The sequence below is a fragment of the Daphnia pulicaria genome, unplaced genomic scaffold (assembly GCF_021234035.1).
Source record: "Daphnia pulicaria isolate SC F1-1A unplaced genomic scaffold, SC_F0-13Bv2 h1tg000151l, whole genome shotgun sequence".
Classification (NCBI taxonomy): Eukaryota; Metazoa; Arthropoda; class Branchiopoda; order Diplostraca; family Daphniidae; genus Daphnia; species Daphnia pulicaria.
This window is the reverse complement of record NW_025804840.1, coordinates 1-21,791: the sequence shown is the minus strand read 5'-3', so window position 1 is coordinate 21,791 and position 21,791 is coordinate 1. Positions and strand designations below refer to the sequence as shown.

The following is a 21,791-nucleotide window of genomic DNA, read 5'->3' as shown; positions in this document are numbered from 1 at the left end:
AATCCTGGTCACGGCACTGAAAACTGATTTTTCACGTCAACACGCAGATTAACTATAAATTTTGTTTGGTTGGAAAGTAATGCTCGCTCACTTCAATAGTTCATAATGTGAAAAACAATTTGGAATGAAAACCTGAAATTCCCCCTCCCTTTTTTTGTGTGTGCAGGAAGTTGTTGAAATGTATGGAAGAAAAATACACATTTACAGAATTTCAAGTATTTGACCCGATATTAAGACAAAAATTATTTCATGTATGTAATGAACTGTCCCCTGTTGGTATTAGTCCAATGGGAGATGGAAATTAAAATTTGCCTAGGGTAATCTAAATGAATATTTCTGAACGAAATTGTTGGTCCAACACGTCCAAGCAGAACGAATTCAGCAAATGCTTAAGTAGACTTGCTTTTCTGATTATAATTTAGCTTTGCGCAGTGGCAATATCATAACCAATGAGGGTCTCCCGAGGTGTGATTATTGCTAGTTGAAAACTTTAACCAATACCCCGCCACGATGAAGTGAAATAATCTTTGTCGTCGGCAATTTTTGATAGCTCCATCAGGAGCATTTCAGCGTACAAGAAAAAAAAAATTACAGTCAGTTAGAAAAATTGGAGTGTTGCATAGTGTGTTTATAACATTAAACGGTGAAAGTGAAATCGTATAAGTGATTTTTGTTTCCATTTAGTTGGTATTGCACGTCAGACAAGGCTGATTAATTCGTTCGCTGAAGGCCATTAATATCAGTCAGTTGGAACATTGTGAACACGGGGAAAATATTTGAAAAGGTGATTCCAAATGACAAGGTGAAAAGATTCCACCATGTTTAAAGGGGAAGTTCAATAAATTGTTAACCGCTGTAGGGTGAATGTCGGGGTAAACATCTGATCCCACCACCTACGTGTTGGGCTTGTACCATAAAGATCGTTCATTTTTTTCAAAAATAACACTGCGCACAACTGTTTCGTTCAAAAACATGTTAACGAGCTTTATACATGATATTTACTTTAAAATAACTGTACCCATTGATAAAGAATTGCACAAGGATTTTGATATGTAAACGCATGTTTCGAAAAAAAACCTTACAAGCGCACTTCAAAATTTTGAAATGAATATAAATACAAGGCATACCACTGTTATTTACTCTGGTTTCTAATCAATACCCGGATAAATCTTTCGCCTTTTACTAAAGATTTCCGTGGTTAGGAGCATTGATGAGTCTATATGACTTATTTTTTTAACGCCCGGTCTTCTGATTGGGCACTTTGAATAAATGAAAAATTAAAAACGTCTGTATGCGGAAACAAAGATATTCTACTACTACATACTGACAACATTTGTAAAATGACAAACTGATAGTTTTTCGGTGGTTTTGGTAAGATTAGTGTGTATTTCAAAAAGATAAATCTCAAGCACAAGTAATAGATTAGAGGCGAATATGGTCGGGTAATTGCGTCTAGTTTAATGTCAACGGCCATACCACATAGAACTCACCCGGTCTCGTCAGCTCCCGGAAGTTAAGCTATGTCGGGTCCCGTTAGTACTTGGATGGGTGACCGCTTGGGAATACGGGATGCTGTTGGCATGGAATTATTTTATTTTTGTGAATCCAATTGAATTGAAGTGCTTCCCAAGATGGGTGATACTACATGGACTACAATGTATTATTTTGGCATTAGTTGAAAATGGAAGGAACGTATTTTTTACTGGATATTGCCTACTAGACGTCCTCCAACCTCTTTGTTGCTGAAAGATATTTGAAACGCCGTGCGCGAAGCGCACGGCACAGCCGAGAGGCTACTAGACGTCCTCCAACCTCTTTGTTGCTGAAAGATATTTGAAACGCCGTGCGCGAAGCGCACGGCACAGCCGAGAGGCTTGTACGTTGGTGGTTTCTTCGGGCAGCTCTATCTAATCTCTCTGGCTCTGAGATCCTTATGCAACGCAAGCTAAGTAAAGCGCGAAGCGCACGGCACAGCCGAGAGGCTTGTACGTTGGTGGTTTCTTCGGGCAGCTCTATCTAATCTCTCTGACTCTGAGATCCTTATGCAACGCAAGCTAAGTAAGGGAAGCAATCGTTAGCCTTATGACACTTGGATTGTTGGCTCATTGATCGGACATCCCCGGAACGAGAAAATTAAAAATGACAGTTAGCCAAAAATAGTGGCGTTTGGAAATATTATCAAATTTTATATTCGGTTGTCCATTGACAAATGTACTTATATGTCCTCGTTTGTTTGGCTAAGGTTGGTGTGTATTTCGAACAGAAAGTACAGCCGAGAGGCTACTAGACGTCCTCCAACCTCTTTGTTGCTGAAAGATATTTGAAACGCCGTGCGCGAAGCGCACGGCACAGCCGAGAGGCTTGTACGTTGGTGGTTTCTTCGGGCAGCTCTATCTAATCTCTCTGGCTCTGAGATCCTTATGCAACGCAAGCTAAGTAAAGCGCGAAGCGCACGGCACAGCCGAGAGGCTTGTACGTTGGTGGTTTCTTCGGGCAGCTCTATCTAATCTCTCTGACTCTGAGATCCTTATGCAACGCAAGCTAAGTAAGGGAAGCAATCGTTAGCCTTATGACACTTGGATTGTTGGCTCATTGATCGGACATCCCCGGAACGAGAAAATTAAAAATGACAGTTAGCCAAAAATAGTGGCGTTTGGAAATATTATCAAATTTTATATTCGGTTGTCCATTGACAAATGTACTTATATGTCCTCGTTTTAACGTACAGCCGAGAGGCTTGTACGTTGGTGGTTTCTTCGGGCAGCTCTATCTAATCTCTCTGGCTCTGAGATCCTTATGCAACGCAAGCTAAGTAAAGCGCGAAGCGCACGACACAGCCGAGAGGCTTGTACGTTGGTGGTTTCTTCGGGCAGCTCTATCTAATCTCTCTGACTCTGAGATCCTTATGCAACGCAAGCTAAGTAAGGGAAGCAATCGTTAGCCTTATGACACTTGGATTGTTGGCTCATTGATCGGACATCCCCGGAACGAGAAAATTAAAAATGACAGTTAGCCAAAAATAGTGGCGTTTGGAAATATTATCAAATTTTATATTCGGTTGTCCATTGACAAATGTACTTATATGTCCTCGTTTTAACGTACAGCCGAGAGGCTTGTACGTTGGTGGTTTCTTCGGGCAGCTCTATCTAATCTCTCTGGCTCTGAGATCCTTATGCAACGCAAGCTAAGTAAAGCGCGAAGCGCACGGCACAGCCGAGAGGCTTGTACGTTGGTGGTTTCTTCGGGCAGCTCTATCTAATCTCTCTGACTCTGAGATCCTTATGCAACGCAAGCTAAGTAAGGGAAGCAATCGTTAGCCTTATGACACTTGGATTGTTGGCTCATTGATCGGACATCCCCGGAACGAGAAAATTAAAAATGACAGTTAGCCAAAAATAGTGGCGTTTGGAAATATTATCAAATTTTATATTCGGTTGTCCATTGACAAATGTACTTATATGTCCTCGTTTTAACGTACAGCCGAGAGGCTTGTACGTTGGTGGTTTCTTCGGGCAGCTCTATCTAATCTCTCTGGCTCTGAGATCCTTATGCAACGCAAGCTAAGTAAAGCGCGAAGCGCACGACACAGCCGAGAGGCTTGTACGTTGGTGGTTTCTTCGGGCAGCTCTATCTAATCTCTCTGACTCTGAGATCCTTATGCAACGCAAGCTAAGTAAGGGAAGCAATCGTTAGCCTTATGACACTTGGATTGTTGGCTCATTGATCGGACATCCCCGGAACGAGAAAATTAAAAATGACAGTTAGCCAAAAATAGTGGCGTTTGGAAATATTATCAAATTTTATATTCGGTTGTCCATTGACAAATGTACTTATATGTCCTCGTTTTAACGTACAGCCGAGAGGCTTGTACGTTGGTGGTTTCTTCGGGCAGCTCTATCTAATCTCTCTGGCTCTGAGATCCTTATGCAACGCAAGCTAAGTAAAGCGCGAAGCGCACGGCACAGCCGAGAGGCTTGTACGTTGGTGGTTTCTTCGGGCAGCTCTATCTAATCTCTCTGGCTCTGAGATCCTTATGCAACGCAAGCTAAGTAAGGGAAGCAATCGTTAGCCTTATGACACTTGGATTGTTGGCTCATTGATCGGACATCCCCGGAACGAGAAAATTAAAAATGACAGTTAGCCAAAAATAGTGGCGTTTGGAAATATTATCAAATTTTATATTCGGTTGTCCATTGACAAATGTACTTATATGTCCTCGTTTGTTTGGCTAAGGTTGGTGTGTATTTCGAACAGAAAGTACAGCCGAGAGGCTACTAGACGTCCTCCAACCTCTTTGTTGCTGAAAGATATTTGAAACGCCGTGCGCGAAGCGCACGGCACAGCCGAGAGGCTTGTACGTTGGTGGTTTCTTCGGGCAGCTCTATCTAATCTCTCTGGCTCTGAGATCCTTATGCAACGCAAGCTAAGTAAAGCGCGAAGCGCACGGCACAGCCGAGAGGCTTGTACGTTGGTGGTTTCTTCGGGCAGCTCTATCTAATCTCTCTGACTCTGAGATCCTTATGCAACGCAAGCTAAGTAAGGGAAGCAATCGTTAGCCTTATGACACTTGGATTGTTGGCTCATTGATCGGACATCCCCGGAACGAGAAAATTAAAAATGACAGTTAGCCAAAAATAGTGGCGTTTGGAAATATTATCAAATTTTATATTCGGTTGTCCATTGACAAATGTACTTATATGTCCTCGTTTGTTTGGCTAAGGTTGGTGTGTATTTCGAACAGAAAGTAAGCAAGCATTAGAACTAGATTTAGAGGCGAATATGGTCGGGTAATGGCGACTGAATTGATGTCAACGGCCACACCACATAGAACTCACCCGGTCTCGTCAGCTCCCGGAAGTTAAGCTATGTCGGGTCCCGTTAGTACTTGGATGGGTGACCGCTTGGGAATACGGGATGCTGTTGGCATGGTGTAATTTTATTTTTGCTCCCCAAGTTAGATGAGACATGGAATATAATGTATTCTTTAGGTATTAGTTGAAAAGGGTATTGCTGGGACTTTGATTAATGATACCATATATTGTAGAACGCATGTTTGTTTGATCTCAGATTTGATCACAGCCGAGAGGCTTGTACGTTGGTGGTTTCTTCGGGCAGCTCTATCTAATCTCTCTGGCTCTGAGATCCTTATGCAACGCAAGCTAAGTAAAGCGCGAAGCGCACGGCACAGCCGAGAGGCTTGTACGTTGGTGGTTTCTTCGGGCAGCTCTATCTAATCTCTCTGACTCTGAGATCCTTATGCAACGCAAGCTAAGTAAGGGAAGCAATCGTTAGCCTTATGACACTTGGATTGTTGGCTCATTGATCGGACATCCCCGGAACGAGAAAATTAAAAATGACAGTTAGCCAAAAATAGTGGCGTTTGGAAATATTATCAAATTTTATATTCGGTTGTCCATTGACAAATGTACTTATATGTCCTCGTTTGTTTGGCTAAGGTTGGTGTGTATTTCGAACAGAAAGTAAGCAAGCATTAGAACTAGATTTAGAGGCGAATATGGTCGGGTAATGGCGACTGAATTGATGTCAACGGCCACACCACATAGAACTCACCCGGTCTCGTCAGCTCCCGGAAGTTAAGCTATGTCGGGTCCCGTTAGTACTTGGATGGGTGACCGCTTGGGAATACGGGATGCTGTTGGCATGGTGTAATTTTATTTTTGCTCCCCAAGTTAGATGAGACATGGAATATAATGTATTCTTTAGGTATTAGTTGAAAAGGGTATTGCTGGGACTTTGATTAATGATACCATATATTGTAGAACGCATGTTTGTTTGATCTCGGTAGTTTTAACGACAAAAAAAAAGATAGAGGTTTGGCTATTTTGTTGAGGCTGTTGCATGACGCCCACTCACTGGCACGATCCCACTACTGCCGAACACGGGAACTTTTGGCTGCTAGGTTTCCCTCCTGACCCACTACGCTCCTCCTTAGCTAACCTGCACCTACTAGATTCCTCTAGCAGATCCATGCTGATGTCAAGCTTAGTGCGGGCACCTGATCAACATGCGGTATCACGAAACAGGGCTCCTAAACTCAAGCCATCCACTCTACCAAGCCTCCCCGAAGCAGGATTATAGGTGCACGCCAAACACCCAGCTGATAAATGGGCTCTCAATCGATAATACATTACTGTAATAAATTGATTTGATGAGCACGCGGATTCTTTATTGTGTCCAAAATTGGTCTCGTCACTTGTTCTATAACTATTAAAGAGCTTCTCGGTGTTTCAATAAATGAACAAAATGCAAGACCTGACAATGTATGTACTGTGTGCGTCAAGTATTGCAAATCTCAATTTAATATTCCGAAATATCGATCTATGCACTGTAATTTACGCCAAAGCTCATTGATCGTACAAACCTTATTTAGAGTTCTGCAAAATAACATTGCATTTAAGATCATACTTCACAGGATCATTTCTGTAGTATATCTTGACTTGTTTCCCACCAGAAACTTGTCTCCTTTCAACCCACGATGACGAGTTAAGACGCTGGTTTCTGAGCGTGAAACAGGCTGTGAGTGTAGCTGTCTCGACAGCATCAAACACAGTCATTGAGGACCGTTTCCGTTAAATCCATGTGAAATAGCGGAAGGAAACTAGCGTGTTCAGAGTGGTTGAGATGATAAAACAAATTTAAATTCTTGAAAATCTAAAGAGATACATCTTAATAATAATTCCAGGTATTCGTGTCCTTAAATCATCTGCTTGTATGGCAAAATAAATTGTGAAAGTGAGGTTGGTCAATTTGAGGATGTGTCATGACTTTATGATCGTATTGCATTCTTTTAGTTATTGTTATTTAATCATGATTAATTATCGTTCAGAGCTTTTGTCGTCAGGTGGCGTGGCAAAGCCATATTCTGAAAAAAAAGGACCTAGTGTGATAACGAGAGTAAAATTTGCAACGCCTTCAGCGTAAATTGTATCTCCCTTAATACAGTATGAGCATAATAAAACAAATGAAAATGAACTTTATAAGCATCAAGTGGTCGCGTCTGGAAAAATGAACAACTCAATATTTTATAGCATTTCTTGAATGTTTTGAGTGATATGAGTATTCTTCGTACACCACCGGAAATGTGTTGAACCTCAGTGGTTATTTTGGGCAGTAATCCTTGTAACATTATCGCTTCTCGGCCTTTTGGCTAAGATCAAAGTGTAGTATCTGTTCTTATCAGCTTAATATCTGATACGGGTTCAAATGGACCCCAGAATATTAAACTGATTTTTGGCATACGGTGGGAATACAGTGCTTGCACTGCTCCCGCCACGGGTTGACCCGGTATTGCAGTACCTCCGGGATCGGCTCACCCTCTATGAGGGAGAACATATTGAATAAAACAGAAATTGTCTTAGCACCGTATAATAAAAGACCATGTATAATTGCAAAACTGTCATGTAGACATGTTTGTAATTTTTTCTAATTGTATTTTTTTCGTAATATCAAGAAAAGCATAAAAAAATACGTACTTGATTGTGTTAACTAATTAGTACTGTTCATCTTTCGATGTGATGTTTTTTTTTAAAATATGAAGATGCGTGTATTTTCATATGAAAAGTCGATTTTCTTATTTTCTTATTTGCCAATTGGACGACCAAATGAAAAAAAACAAGCAATTTGTTTCTTGAAAAGTATTTGCAAAGATCAAGACCATGAAATAAATACTGAGCTTTATTTACTATATTTTGCTCGAGTTCGTAATTCAAGTCGATGAAAGAAAGTGGGTGGTATTCTCTAAACGTCAGTCAAATACTTGAACACTCTTTGTCAATATTGTTCTGCTGTATACAAAGTATTAAACAAAGTGAAAAAGCATCCACAATCATACTTACCTGGCTCAGAGGCAACCATGATCACCAAGGTGGTTCCTCCAGGGCGAGGCCTTTCCATTGCACTAAGGATGGGCTGACCCTTGCGATTAATCCAAATGTGATTAACTCGGGAGTACAATTTTTGGTAGTGGGGGACTGCGTTCGCGCCGTTCCCTGAACACACTATAAATGTAAGAAAAATTCTTGTCATCTGCCGGAAGTTGAACTAAATCTGGTCCCGTTAGTAAACGGTAGGGTTGACCGCTTGGGAATACGCGAAGCATCAGATTTTCTTTCTGGGAAGAAACAACAAAGTAATGAAATTCATGTTTAGCTACTTTAATATAAATCATCATGGCCAATGGATTGGCCGTGATCGTCTAGTGGTTAGGACCCTACGTTGTGGTACCTACTAGATATGAATCCGTAGTAACCCAGGTTCGAATCCTGGTCACGGCACTGAAAACTGATTTTTCACGTCAACACGCAGATTAACTATAAATTTTGTTTGGTTGGAAAGTAATGCTCGCTCACTTCAATAGTTCATAATGTGAAAAACAATTTGGAATGAAAACCTGAAATTCCCCCTCCCTTTTTTTGTGTGTGCAGGAAGTTGTTGAAATGTATGGAAGAAAAATACACATTTACAGAATTTCAAGTATTTGACCCGATATTAAGACAAAAATTATTTCATGTATGTAATGAACTGTCCCCTGTTGGTATTAGTCCAATGGGAGATGGAAATTAAAATTTGCCTAGGGTAATCTAAATGAATATTTCTGAACGAAATTGTTGGTCCAACACGTCCAAGCAGAACGAATTCAGCAAATGCTTAAGTAGACTTGCTTTTCTGATTATAATTTAGCTTTGCGCAGTGGCAATATCATAACCAATGAGGGTCTCCCGAGGTGTGATTATTGCTAGTTGAAAACTTTAACCAATACCCCGCCACGATGAAGTGAAATAATCTTTGTCGTCGGCAATTTTTGATAGCTCCATCAGGAGCATTTCAGCGTACAAGAAAAAAAAAATTACAGTCAGTTAGAAAAATTGGAGTGTTGCATAGTGTGTTTATAACATTAAACGGTGAAAGTGAAATCGTATAAGTGATTTTTGTTTCCATTTAGTTGGTATTGCACGTCAGACAAGGCTGATTAATTCGTTCGCTGAAGGCCATTAATATCAGTCAGTTGGAACATTGTGAACACGGGGAAAATATTTGAAAAGGTGATTCCAAATGACAAGGTGAAAAGATTCCACCATGTTTAAAGGGGAAGTTCAATAAATTGTTAACCGCTGTAGGGTGAATGTCGGGGTAAACATCTGATCCCACCACCTACGTGTTGGGCTTGTACCATAAAGATCGTTCATTTTTTTCAAAAATAACACTGCGCACAACTGTTTCGTTCAAAAACATGTTAACGAGCTTTATACATGATATTTACTTTAAAATAACTGTACCCATTGATAAAGAATTGCACAAGGATTTTGATATGTAAACGCATGTTTCGAAAAAAAACCTTACAAGCGCACTTCAAAATTTTGAAATGAATATAAATACAAGGCATACCACTGTTATTTACTCTGGTTTCTAATCAATACCCGGATAAATCTTTCGCCTTTTACTAAAGATTTCCGTGGTTAGGAGCATTGATGAGTCTATATGACTTATTTTTTTAACGCCCGGTCTTCTGATTGGGCACTTTGAATAAATGAAAAATTAAAAACGTCTGTATGCGGAAACAAAGATATTCTACTACTACATACTGACAACATTTGTAAAATGACAAACTGATAGTTTTTCGGTGGTTTTGGTAAGATTAGTGTGTATTTCAAAAAGATAAATCTCAAGCACAAGTAATAGATTAGAGGCGAATATGGTCGGGTAATTGCGTCTAGTTTAATGTCAACGGCCATACCACATAGAACTCACCCGGTCTCGTCAGCTCCCGGAAGTTAAGCTATGTCGGGTCCCGTTAGTACTTGGATGGGTGACCGCTTGGGAATACGGGATGCTGTTGGCATGGAATTATTTTATTTTTGTGAATCCAATTGAATTGAAGTGCTTCCCAAGATGGGTGATACTACATGGACTACAATGTATTATTTTGGCATTAGTTGAAAATGGAAGGAACGTATTTTTTACTGGATATTGCCTACTAGACGTCCTCCAACCTCTTTGTTGCTGAAAGATATTTGAAACGCCGTGCGCGAAGCGCACGGCACAGCCGAGAGGCTACTAGACGTCCTCCAACCTCTTTGTTGCTGAAAGATATTTGAAACGCCGTGCGCGAAGCGCACGGCACAGCCGAGAGGCTTGTACGTTGGTGGTTTCTTCGGGCAGCTCTATCTAATCTCTCTGGCTCTGAGATCCTTATGCAACGCAAGCTAAGTAAAGCGCGAAGCGCACGGCACAGCCGAGAGGCTTGTACGTTGGTGGTTTCTTCGGGCAGCTCTATCTAATCTCTCTGACTCTGAGATCCTTATGCAACGCAAGCTAAGTAAGGGAAGCAATCGTTAGCCTTATGACACTTGGATTGTTGGCTCATTGATCGGACATCCCCGGAACGAGAAAATTAAAAATGACAGTTAGCCAAAAATAGTGGCGTTTGGAAATATTATCAAATTTTATATTCGGTTGTCCATTGACAAATGTACTTATATGTCCTCGTTTGTTTGGCTAAGGTTGGTGTGTATTTCGAACAGAAAGTACAGCCGAGAGGCTACTAGACGTCCTCCAACCTCTTTGTTGCTGAAAGATATTTGAAACGCCGTGCGCGAAGCGCACGGCACAGCCGAGAGGCTTGTACGTTGGTGGTTTCTTCGGGCAGCTCTATCTAATCTCTCTGGCTCTGAGATCCTTATGCAACGCAAGCTAAGTAAAGCGCGAAGCGCACGGCACAGCCGAGAGGCTTGTACGTTGGTGGTTTCTTCGGGCAGCTCTATCTAATCTCTCTGACTCTGAGATCCTTATGCAACGCAAGCTAAGTAAGGGAAGCAATCGTTAGCCTTATGACACTTGGATTGTTGGCTCATTGATCGGACATCCCCGGAACGAGAAAATTAAAAATGACAGTTAGCCAAAAATAGTGGCGTTTGGAAATATTATCAAATTTTATATTCGGTTGTCCATTGACAAATGTACTTATATGTCCTCGTTTGTTTGGCTAAGGTTGGTGTGTATTTCGAACAGAAAGTACAGCCGAGAGGCTACTAGACGTCCTCCAACCTCTTTGTTGCTGAAAGATATTTGAAACGCCGTGCGCGAAGCGCACGGCACAGCCGAGAGGCTTGTACGTTGGTGGTTTCTTCGGGCAGCTCTATCTAATCTCTCTGGCTCTGAGATCCTTATGCAACGCAAGCTAAGTAAAGCGCGAAGCGCACGGCACAGCCGAGAGGCTTGTACGTTGGTGGTTTCTTCGGGCAGCTCTATCTAATCTCTCTGACTCTGAGATCCTTATGCAACGCAAGCTAAGTAAGGGAAGCAATCGTTAGCCTTATGACACTTGGATTGTTGGCTCATTGATCGGACATCCCCGGAACGAGAAAATTAAAAATGACAGTTAGCCAAAAATAGTGGCGTTTGGAAATATTATCAAATTTTATATTCGGTTGTCCATTGACAAATGTACTTATATGTCCTCGTTTTAACGTACAGCCGAGAGGCTTGTACGTTGGTGGTTTCTTCGGGCAGCTCTATCTAATCTCTCTGGCTCTGAGATCCTTATGCAACGCAAGCTAAGTAAAGCGCGAAGCGCACGACACAGCCGAGAGGCTTGTACGTTGGTGGTTTCTTCGGGCAGCTCTATCTAATCTCTCTGACTCTGAGATCCTTATGCAACGCAAGCTAAGTAAGGGAAGCAATCGTTAGCCTTATGACACTTGGATTGTTGGCTCATTGATCGGACATCCCCGGAACGAGAAAATTAAAAATGACAGTTAGCCAAAAATAGTGGCGTTTGGAAATATTATCAAATTTTATATTCGGTTGTCCATTGACAAATGTACTTATATGTCCTCGTTTTAACGTACAGCCGAGAGGCTTGTACGTTGGTGGTTTCTTCGGGCAGCTCTATCTAATCTCTCTGGCTCTGAGATCCTTATGCAACGCAAGCTAAGTAAAGCGCGAAGCGCACGGCACAGCCGAGAGGCTTGTACGTTGGTGGTTTCTTCGGGCAGCTCTATCTAATCTCTCTGACTCTGAGATCCTTATGCAACGCAAGCTAAGTAAGGGAAGCAATCGTTAGCCTTATGACACTTGGATTGTTGGCTCATTGATCGGACATCCCCGGAACGAGAAAATTAAAAATGACAGTTAGCCAAAAATAGTGGCGTTTGGAAATATTATCAAATTTTATATTCGGTTGTCCATTGACAAATGTACTTATATGTCCTCGTTTGTTTGGCTAAGGTTGGTGTGTATTTCGAACAGAAAGTAAGCAAGCATTAGAACTAGATTTAGAGGCGAATATGGTCGGGTAATGGCGACTGAATTGATGTCAACGGCCACACCACATAGAACTCACCCGGTCTCGTCAGCTCCCGGAAGTTAAGCTATGTCGGGTCCCGTTAGTACTTGGATGGGTGACCGCTTGGGAATACGGGATGCTGTTGGCATGGTGTAATTTTATTTTTGCTCCCCAAGTTAGATGAGACATGGAATATAATGTATTCTTTAGGTATTAGTTGAAAAGGGTATTGCTGGGACTTTGATTAATGATACCATATATTGTAGAACGCATGTTTGTTTGATCTCGGTAGTTTTAACGACAAAAAAAAAGATAGAGGTTTGGCTATTTTGTTGAGGCTGTTGCATGACGCCCACTCACTGGCACGATCCCACTACTGCCGAACACGGGAACTTTTGGCTGCTAGGTTTCCCTCCTGACCCACTACGCTCCTCCTTAGCTAACCTGCACCTACTAGATTCCTCTAGCAGATCCATGCTGATGTCAAGCTTAGTGCGGGCACCTGATCAACATGCGGTATCACGAAACAGGGCTCCTAAACTCAAGCCATCCACTCTACCAAGCCTCCCCGAAGCAGGATTATAGGTGCACGCCAAACACCCAGCTGATAAATGGGCTCTCAATCGATAATACATTACTGTAATAAATTGATTTGATGAGCACGCGGATTCTTTATTGTGTCCAAAATTGGTCTCGTCACTTGTTCTATAACTATTAAAGAGCTTCTCGGTGTTTCAATAAATGAACAAAATGCAAGACCTGACAATGTATGTACTGTGTGCGTCAAGTATTGCAAATCTCAATTTAATATTCCGAAATATCGATCTATGCACTGTAATTTACGCCAAAGCTCATTGATCGTACAAACCTTATTTAGAGTTCTGCAAAATAACATTGCATTTAAGATCATACTTCACAGGATCATTTCTGTAGTATATCTTGACTTGTTTCCCACCAGAAACTTGTCTCCTTTCAACCCACGATGACGAGTTAAGACGCTGGTTTCTGAGCGTGAAACAGGCTGTGAGTGTAGCTGTCTCGACAGCATCAAACACAGTCATTGAGGACCGTTTCCGTTAAATCCATGTGAAATAGCGGAAGGAAACTAGCGTGTTCAGAGTGGTTGAGATGATAAAACAAATTTAAATTCTTGAAAATCTAAAGAGATACATCTTAATAATAATTCCAGGTATTCGTGTCCTTAAATCATCTGCTTGTATGGCAAAATAAATTGTGAAAGTGAGGTTGGTCAATTTGAGGATGTGTCATGACTTTATGATCGTATTGCATTCTTTTAGTTATTGTTATTTAATCATGATTAATTATCGTTCAGAGCTTTTGTCGTCAGGTGGCGTGGCAAAGCCATATTCTGAAAAAAAAGGACCTAGTGTGATAACGAGAGTAAAATTTGCAACGCCTTCAGCGTAAATTGTATCTCCCTTAATACAGTATGAGCATAATAAAACAAATGAAAATGAACTTTATAAGCATCAAGTGGTCGCGTCTGGAAAAATGAACAACTCAATATTTTATAGCATTTCTTGAATGTTTTGAGTGATATGAGTATTCTTCGTACACCACCGGAAATGTGTTGAACCTCAGTGGTTATTTTGGGCAGTAATCCTTGTAACATTATCGCTTCTCGGCCTTTTGGCTAAGATCAAAGTGTAGTATCTGTTCTTATCAGCTTAATATCTGATACGGGTTCAAATGGACCCCAGAATATTAAACTGATTTTTGGCATACGGTGGGAATACAGTGCTTGCACTGCTCCCGCCACGGGTTGACCCGGTATTGCAGTACCTCCGGGATCGGCTCACCCTCTATGAGGGAGAACATATTGAATAAAACAGAAATTGTCTTAGCACCGTATAATAAAAGACCATGTATAATTGCAAAACTGTCATGTAGACATGTTTGTAATTTTTTCTAATTGTATTTTTTTCGTAATATCAAGAAAAGCATAAAAAAATACGTACTTGATTGTGTTAACTAATTAGTACTGTTCATCTTTCGATGTGATGTTTTTTTTTAAAATATGAAGATGCGTGTATTTTCATATGAAAAGTCGATTTTCTTATTTTCTTATTTGCCAATTGGACGACCAAATGAAAAAAAACAAGCAATTTGTTTCTTGAAAAGTATTTGCAAAGATCAAGACCATGAAATAAATACTGAGCTTTATTTACTATATTTTGCTCGAGTTCGTAATTCAAGTCGATGAAAGAAAGTGGGTGGTATTCTCTAAACGTCAGTCAAATACTTGAACACTCTTTGTCAATATTGTTCTGCTGTATACAAAGTATTAAACAAAGTGAAAAAGCATCCACAATCATACTTACCTGGCTCAGAGGCAACCATGATCACCAAGGTGGTTCCTCCAGGGCGAGGCCTTTCCATTGCACTAAGGATGGGCTGACCCTTGCGATTAATCCAAATGTGATTAACTCGGGAGTACAATTTTTGGTAGTGGGGGACTGCGTTCGCGCCGTTCCCTGAACACACTATAAATGTAAGAAAAATTCTTGTCATCTGCCGGAAGTTGAACTAAATCTGGTCCCGTTAGTAAACGGTAGGGTTGACCGCTTGGGAATACGCGAAGCATCAGATTTTCTTTCTGGGAAGAAACAACAAAGTAATGAAATTCATGTTTAGCTACTTTAATATAAATCATCATGGCCAATGGATTGGCCGTGATCGTCTAGTGGTTAGGACCCTACGTTGTGGTACCTACTAGATATGAATCCGTAGTAACCCAGGTTCGAATCCTGGTCACGGCACTGAAAACTGATTTTTCACGTCAACACGCAGATTAACTATAAATTTTGTTTGGTTGGAAAGTAATGCTCGCTCACTTCAATAGTTCATAATGTGAAAAACAATTTGGAATGAAAACCTGAAATTCCCCCTCCCTTTTTTTGTGTGTGCAGGAAGTTGTTGAAATGTATGGAAGAAAAATACACATTTACAGAATTTCAAGTATTTGACCCGATATTAAGACAAAAATTATTTCATGTATGTAATGAACTGTCCCCTGTTGGTATTAGTCCAATGGGAGATGGAAATTAAAATTTGCCTAGGGTAATCTAAATGAATATTTCTGAACGAAATTGTTGGTCCAACACGTCCAAGCAGAACGAATTCAGCAAATGCTTAAGTAGACTTGCTTTTCTGATTATAATTTAGCTTTGCGCAGTGGCAATATCATAACCAATGAGGGTCTCCCGAGGTGTGATTATTGCTAGTTGAAAACTTTAACCAATACCCCGCCACGATGAAGTGAAATAATCTTTGTCGTCGGCAATTTTTGATAGCTCCATCAGGAGCATTTCAGCGTACAAGAAAAAAAAAATTACAGTCAGTTAGAAAAATTGGAGTGTTGCATAGTGTGTTTATAACATTAAACGGTGAAAGTGAAATCGTATAAGTGATTTTTGTTTCCATTTAGTTGGTATTGCACGTCAGACAAGGCTGATTAATTCGTTCGCTGAAGGCCATTAATATCAGTCAGTTGGAACATTGTGAACACGGGGAAAATATTTGAAAAGGTGATTCCAAATGACAAGGTGAAAAGATTCCACCATGTTTAAAGGGGAAGTTCAATAAATTGTTAACCGCTGTAGGGTGAATGTCGGGGTAAACATCTGATCCCACCACCTACGTGTTGGGCTTGTACCATAAAGATCGTTCATTTTTTTCAAAAATAACACTGCGCACAACTGTTTCGTTCAAAAACATGTTAACGAGCTTTATACATGATATTTACTTTAAAATAACTGTACCCATTGATAAAGAATTGCACAAGGATTTTGATATGTAAACGCATGTTTCGAAAAAAAACCTTACAAGCGCACTTCAAAATTTTGAAATGAATATAAATACAAGGCATACCACTGTTATTTACTCTGGTTTCTAATCAATACCCGGATAAATCTTTCGCCTTTTACTAAAGATTTCCGTGGTTAGGAGCATTGATGAGTCTATATGACTTATTTTTTTAACGCCCGGTCTTCTGATTGGGCACTTTGAATAAATGAAAAATTAAAAACGTCTGTATGCGGAAACAAAGATATTCTACTACTACATACTGACAACATTTGTAAAATGACAAACTGATAGTTTTTCGGTGGTTTTGGTAAGATTAGTGTGTATTTCAAAAAGATAAATCTCAAGCACAAGTAATAGATTAGAGGCGAATATGGTCGGGTAATTGCGTCTAGTTTAATGTCAACGGCCATACCACATAGAACTCACCCGGTCTCGTCAGCTCCCGGAAGTTAAGCTATGTCGGGTCCCGTTAGTACTTGGATGGGTGACCGCTTGGGAATACGGGATGCTGTTGGCATGGAATTATTTTATTTTTGTGAATCCAATTGAATTGAAGTGCTTCCCAAGATGGGTGATACTACATGGACTACAATGTATTATTTTGGCATTAGTTGAAAATGGAAGGAACGTATTTTTTACTGGATATTGCCTACTAGACGTCCTCCAACCTCTTTGTTGCTGAAAGATATTTGAAACGCCGTGCGCGAAGCGCACGGCACAGCCGAGAGGCTACTAGACGTCCTCCAACCTCTTTGTTGCTGAAAGATATTTGAAACGCCGTGCGCGAAGCGCACGGCACAGCCGAGAGGCTTGTACGTTGGTGGTTTCTTCGGGCAGCTCTATCTAATCTCTCTGGCTCTGAGATCCTTATGCAACGCAAGCTAAGTAAAGCGCGAAGCGCACGGCACAGCCGAGAGGCTTGTACGTTGGTGGTTTCTTCGGGCAGCTCTATCTAATCTCTCTGACTCTGAGATCCTTATGCAACGCAAGCTAAGTAAGGGAAGCAATCGTTAGCCTTATGACACTTGGATTGTTGGCTCATTGATCGGACATCCCCGGAACGAGAAAATTAAAAATGACAGTTAGCCAAAAATAGTGGCGTTTGGAAATATTATCAAATTTTATATTCGGTTGTCCATTGACAAATGTACTTATATGTCCTCGTTTGTTTGGCTAAGGTTGGTGTGTATTTCGAACAGAAAGTACAGCCGAGAGGCTACTAGACGTCCTCCAACCTCTTTGTTGCTGAAAGATATTTGAAACGCCGTGCGCGAAGCGCACGGCACAGCCGAGAGGCTTGTACGTTGGTGGTTTCTTCGGGCAGCTCTATCTAATCTCTCTGGCTCTGAGATCCTTATGCAACGCAAGCTAAGTAAAGCGCGAAGCGCACGGCACAGCCGAGAGGCTTGTACGTTGGTGGTTTCTTCGGGCAGCTCTATCTAATCTCTCTGACTCTGAGATCCTTATGCAACGCAAGCTAAGTAAGGGAAGCAATCGTTAGCCTTATGACACTTGGATTGTTGGCTCATTGATCGGACATCCCCGGAACGAGAAAATTAAAAATGACAGTTAGCCAAAAATAGTGGCGTTTGGAAATATTATCAAATTTTATATTCGGTTGTCCATTGACAAATGTACTTATATGTCCTCGTTTGTTTGGCTAAGGTTGGTGTGTATTTCGAACAGAAAGTACAGCCGAGAGGCTACTAGACGTCCTCCAACCTCTTTGTTGCTGAAAGATATTTGAAACGCCGTGCGCGAAGCGCACGGCACAGCCGAGAGGCTTGTACGTTGGTGGTTTCTTCGGGCAGCTCTATCTAATCTCTCTGGCTCTGAGATCCTTATGCAACGCAAGCTAAGTAAAGCGCGAAGCGCACGGCACAGCCGAGAGGCTTGTACGTTGGTGGTTTCTTCGGGCAGCTCTATCTAATCTCTCTGACTCTGAGATCCTTATGCAACGCAAGCTAAGTAAGGGAAGCAATCGTTAGCCTTATGACACTTGGATTGTTGGCTCATTGATCGGACATCCCCGGAACGAGAAAATTAAAAATGACAGTTAGCCAAAAATAGTGGCGTTTGGAAATATTATCAAATTTTATATTCGGTTGTCCATTGACAAATGTACTTATATGTCCTCGTTTTAACGTACAGCCGAGAGGCTTGTACGTTGGTGGTTTCTTCGGGCAGCTCTATCTAATCTCTCTGGCTCTGAGATCCTTATGCAACGCAAGCTAAGTAAAGCGCGAAGCGCACGACACAGCCGAGAGGCTTGTACGTTGGTGGTTTCTTCGGGCAGCTCTATCTAATCTCTCTGACTCTGAGATCCTTATGCAACGCAAGCTAAGTAAGGGAAGCAATCGTTAGCCTTATGACACTTGGATTGTTGGCTCATTGATCGGACATCCCCGGAACGAGAAAATTAAAAATGACAGTTAGCCAAAAATAGTGGCGTTTGGAAATATTATCAAATTTTATATTCGGTTGTCCATTGACAAATGTACTTATATGTCCTCGTTTTAACGTACAGCCGAGAGGCTTGTACGTTGGTGGTTTCTTCGGGCAGCTCTATCTAATCTCTCTGGCTCTGAGATCCTTATGCAACGCAAGCTAAGTAAAGCGCGAAGCGCACGGCACAGCCGAGAGGCTTGTACGTTGGTGGTTTCTTCGGGCAGCTCTATCTAATCTCTCTGACTCTGAGATCCTTATGCAACGCAAGCTAAGTAAGGGAAGCAATCGTTAGCCTTATGACACTTGGATTGTTGGCTCATTGATCGGACATCCCCGGAACGAGAAAATTAAAAATGACAGTTAGCCAAAAATAGTGGCGTTTGGAAATATTATCAAATTTTATATTCGGTTGTCCATTGACAAATGTACTTATATGTCCTCGTTTGTTTGGCTAAGGTTGGTGTGTATTTCGAACAGAAAGTACAGCCGAGAGGCTACTAGACGTCCTCCAACCTCTTTGTTGCTGAAAGATATTTGAAACGCCGTGCGCGAAGCGCACGGCACAGCCGAGAGGCTTGTACGTTGGTGGTTTCTTCGGGCAGCTCTATCTAATCTCTCTGGCTCTGAGATCCTTATGCAACGCAAGCTAAGTAAAGCGCGAAGCGCACGGCACAGCCGAGAGGCTTGTACGTTGGTGGTTTCTTCGGGCAGCTCTATCTAATCTCTCTGACTCTGAGATCCTTATGCAACGCAAGCTAAGTAAGGGAAGCAATCGTTAGCCTTATGACACTTGGATTGTTGGCTCATTGATCGGACATCCCCGGAACGAGAAAATTAAAAATGACAGTTAGCCAAAAATAGTGGCGTTTGGAAATATTATCAAATTTTATATTCGGTTGTCCATTGACAAATGTACTTATATGTCCTCGTTTGTTTGGCTAAGGTTGGTGTGTATTTCGAACAGAAAGTAAGCAAGCATTAGAACTAGATTTAGAGGCGAATATGGTCGGGTAATGGCGACTGAATTGATGTCAACGGCCACACCACATAGAACTCACCCGGTCTCGTCAGCTCCCGGAAGTTAAGCTATGTCGGGTCCCGTTAGTACTTGGATGGGTGACCGCTTGGGAATACGGGATGCTGTTGGCATGGTGTAATTTTATTTTTGCTCCCCAAGTTAGATGAGACATGGAATATAATGTATTCTTTAGGTATTAGTTGAAAAGGGTATTGCTGGGACTTTGATTAATGATACCATATATTGTAGAACGCATGTTTGTTTGATCTCGGTAGTTTTAACGACAAAAAAAAAGATAGAGGTTTGGCTATTTTGTTGAGGCTGTTGCATGACGCCCACTCACTGGCACGATCCCACTACTGCCGAACACGGGAACTTTTGGCTGCTAGGTTTCCCTCCTGACCCACTACGCTCCTCCTTAGCTAACCTGCACCTACTAGATTCCTCTAGCAGATCCATGCTGATGTCAAGCTTAGTGCGGGCACCTGATCAACATGCGGTATCACGAAACAGGGCTCCTAAACTCAAGCCATCCACTCTACCAAGCCTCCCCGAAGCAGGATTATAGGTGCACGCCAAACACCCAGCTGATAAATGGGCTCTCAATCGATAATACATTACTGTAATAAATTGATTTGATGAGCACGCGGATTCTTTATTGTGTCCAAAATTGGTCTCGTCACTTGTTCTATAACTATTAAAGAGCTTCTCGGTGTTTCAATAAATGAACAAAATGCAAGACCTGACAATGTATGTACTGTGTGCGTCAAGTATTGCAAATCTCAATTTAATATTCCGAAATATCGATCTATGCACTGTAATTTACGCCCAAAGCTCATTGATCGTACAAACCTTATTTAGAGTTCTGCAAAATAACATTGCATTTAAGATCATACTTCACAGGATCATTTCTGTAGTATATCTTGACTTGTTTCCCACCAGAAACTTGTCTCCTTTCAACCCACGATGACGAGTTAAGACGCTGGTTTCTGAGCGTGAAACAGGCTGTGAGTGTAGCTGTCTCGACAGCATCAAAACACAGTCATTGAGGACCGTTTCCGTTAAATCCATGTGAAATAGCGAAGGAAACTAGCGTGTTCAGAGTGGTTGAGATGATAAAACAAATTTAAATTCTTGAAAATCTAAAGAGATACATCTTAATAATAATTCCAGGTATTCGTGTCCTTAAATCATCTGCTTGTATGGCAAAATAAATTGTGAAAGTGAGGTTGGTCAATTTGAGGATGTGTCATGACTTTATGATCGTATTGCATTCTTTTTAGTTATTGTTATTTAATCATGATTAATTATCGTTCAGAGCTTTTGTCGTCAGGTGGCGTGGCAAAGCCATATTCTGAAAAAAAAGGACCTAGTGTGATAACGAGAGTAAAATTTGCAACGCCTTCAGCGTAAATTGTATCTCCCTTAATACAGTATGAGCATAATTAAAACAAATGAAAATGAACTTTATAAGCATCAAGTGGTCGCGTCTGGAAAAATGAACAACTCAATATTTTATAGCATTTCTTGAATGTTTTGAGTGATATGAGTATTCTTCGTACACCACCGGAAATGTGTTGAACCTCAGTGGTTATTTTGGGCAGTAATCCTTGTAACATTATCGCTTCTCGGCCTTTTGGCTAAGATCAAAGTGTAGTATCTGTTCTTATCAGCTTAATATCTGATACGGGTTCAAATGGACCCCAGAATATTAAACTGATTTTTGGCATACGGTGGGGAATACAGTGCTTGCACTGCTCCCGCCACGGGTTGACCCGGTATTGCAGTACCTCCGGGATCGGCTCACCCTCTATGAGGGAGAACATATTGAATAAAACAGAAATTGTCTTAGCACCGTATAATAAAAGACCATGTATAATTGCAAAACTGTCCTGTAGACATGTTTGTAATTTTTTCTAATTGTATTTTTTTCGTAATATCAAGAAAAGCATAAAAAAATACGTACTTGATTGTGTTAACTAATTAGTACTGTTCATCTTTCGATGTGATGTTTTTTTTTAAAATATGAAGATGCGTGTATTTTCATATGAAAAGTCGATTTTCTTATTTTCTTATTTGCCAATTGGACGACCAAATGAAAAAAAACAAGTTTCTTGAAAAGTATTTGCAAAGATCAAGACCATGAAATAAATACTGAGCTTTATTTACTATATTTTGCTCGAGTTCGTAATT

At 41.0% G+C, this 21,791-nt stretch overlaps 21 non-coding genes across 21 annotated transcripts; all 21 read left to right on the top strand.

The window, feature by feature from the left end:
• The first annotated feature begins 420 nt into the window (after positions 1 to 420).
• On the top strand, positions 421 to 562 carry LOC124319323. The gene has a single exon (XR_006913023.1). It is a non-coding gene; the product is annotated as a U4 spliceosomal RNA (small nuclear RNA).
• A 574-nt stretch (positions 563 to 1,136) lies between these two features.
• LOC124319327 lies at positions 1,137 to 1,259 on the top strand. The gene has a single exon (XR_006913028.1). It is a non-coding gene; the product is annotated as a U5 spliceosomal RNA (small nuclear RNA).
• A 203-nt stretch (positions 1,260 to 1,462) lies between these two features.
• Positions 1,463 to 1,581, top strand: LOC124319320. The gene has a single exon (XR_006913019.1). It is a non-coding gene; the product is annotated as a 5S ribosomal RNA (ribosomal RNA).
• Positions 1,582 to 4,807: 3,226 nt separating this feature from the next.
• Positions 4,808 to 4,926, top strand: LOC124319300. Its single transcript, XR_006913000.1, has one exon. It is a non-coding gene; the product is annotated as a 5S ribosomal RNA (ribosomal RNA).
• A 617-nt stretch (positions 4,927 to 5,543) lies between these two features.
• On the top strand, positions 5,544 to 5,662 carry LOC124319299. Its single transcript, XR_006912999.1, has one exon. It is a non-coding gene; the product is annotated as a 5S ribosomal RNA (ribosomal RNA).
• Positions 5,663 to 6,416: 754 nt separating this feature from the next.
• Positions 6,417 to 6,638, top strand: LOC124319316. The gene has a single exon (XR_006913015.1). It is a non-coding gene; the product is annotated as a small nucleolar RNA U3 (small nucleolar RNA).
• A 510-nt stretch (positions 6,639 to 7,148) lies between these two features.
• LOC124319311 lies at positions 7,149 to 7,339 on the top strand. The gene has a single exon (XR_006913011.1). It is a non-coding gene; the product is annotated as a U2 spliceosomal RNA (small nuclear RNA).
• Positions 7,340 to 7,848: 509 nt separating this feature from the next.
• On the top strand, positions 7,849 to 8,012 carry LOC124319305. The gene has a single exon (XR_006913004.1). It is a non-coding gene; the product is annotated as a U1 spliceosomal RNA (small nuclear RNA).
• A 686-nt stretch (positions 8,013 to 8,698) lies between these two features.
• On the top strand, positions 8,699 to 8,840 carry LOC124319322. Its single transcript, XR_006913022.1, has one exon. It is a non-coding gene; the product is annotated as a U4 spliceosomal RNA (small nuclear RNA).
• Positions 8,841 to 9,414: 574 nt separating this feature from the next.
• On the top strand, positions 9,415 to 9,537 carry LOC124319326. Its single transcript, XR_006913027.1, has one exon. It is a non-coding gene; the product is annotated as a U5 spliceosomal RNA (small nuclear RNA).
• A 203-nt stretch (positions 9,538 to 9,740) lies between these two features.
• Positions 9,741 to 9,859, top strand: LOC124319308. The gene has a single exon (XR_006913007.1). It is a non-coding gene; the product is annotated as a 5S ribosomal RNA (ribosomal RNA).
• Positions 9,860 to 12,333: 2,474 nt separating this feature from the next.
• LOC124319298 lies at positions 12,334 to 12,452 on the top strand. Its single transcript, XR_006912997.1, has one exon. It is a non-coding gene; the product is annotated as a 5S ribosomal RNA (ribosomal RNA).
• A 754-nt stretch (positions 12,453 to 13,206) lies between these two features.
• Positions 13,207 to 13,428, top strand: LOC124319314. The gene has a single exon (XR_006913014.1). It is a non-coding gene; the product is annotated as a small nucleolar RNA U3 (small nucleolar RNA).
• A 510-nt stretch (positions 13,429 to 13,938) lies between these two features.
• On the top strand, positions 13,939 to 14,129 carry LOC124319310. Its single transcript, XR_006913010.1, has one exon. It is a non-coding gene; the product is annotated as a U2 spliceosomal RNA (small nuclear RNA).
• Positions 14,130 to 14,638: 509 nt separating this feature from the next.
• On the top strand, positions 14,639 to 14,802 carry LOC124319303. Its single transcript, XR_006913003.1, has one exon. It is a non-coding gene; the product is annotated as a U1 spliceosomal RNA (small nuclear RNA).
• Positions 14,803 to 15,488: 686 nt separating this feature from the next.
• LOC124319321 lies at positions 15,489 to 15,630 on the top strand. Its single transcript, XR_006913021.1, has one exon. It is a non-coding gene; the product is annotated as a U4 spliceosomal RNA (small nuclear RNA).
• Positions 15,631 to 16,204: 574 nt separating this feature from the next.
• LOC124319325 lies at positions 16,205 to 16,327 on the top strand. Its single transcript, XR_006913025.1, has one exon. It is a non-coding gene; the product is annotated as a U5 spliceosomal RNA (small nuclear RNA).
• A 203-nt stretch (positions 16,328 to 16,530) lies between these two features.
• On the top strand, positions 16,531 to 16,649 carry LOC124319296. Its single transcript, XR_006912995.1, has one exon. It is a non-coding gene; the product is annotated as a 5S ribosomal RNA (ribosomal RNA).
• Positions 16,650 to 19,610: 2,961 nt separating this feature from the next.
• LOC124319297 lies at positions 19,611 to 19,729 on the top strand. Its single transcript, XR_006912996.1, has one exon. It is a non-coding gene; the product is annotated as a 5S ribosomal RNA (ribosomal RNA).
• A 755-nt stretch (positions 19,730 to 20,484) lies between these two features.
• On the top strand, positions 20,485 to 20,706 carry LOC124319318. Its single transcript, XR_006913017.1, has one exon. It is a non-coding gene; the product is annotated as a small nucleolar RNA U3 (small nucleolar RNA).
• Positions 20,707 to 21,218: 512 nt separating this feature from the next.
• Positions 21,219 to 21,410, top strand: LOC124319309. The gene has a single exon (XR_006913008.1). It is a non-coding gene; the product is annotated as a U2 spliceosomal RNA (small nuclear RNA).
• The last annotated feature ends 381 nt before the right edge of the window (positions 21,411 to 21,791 follow it).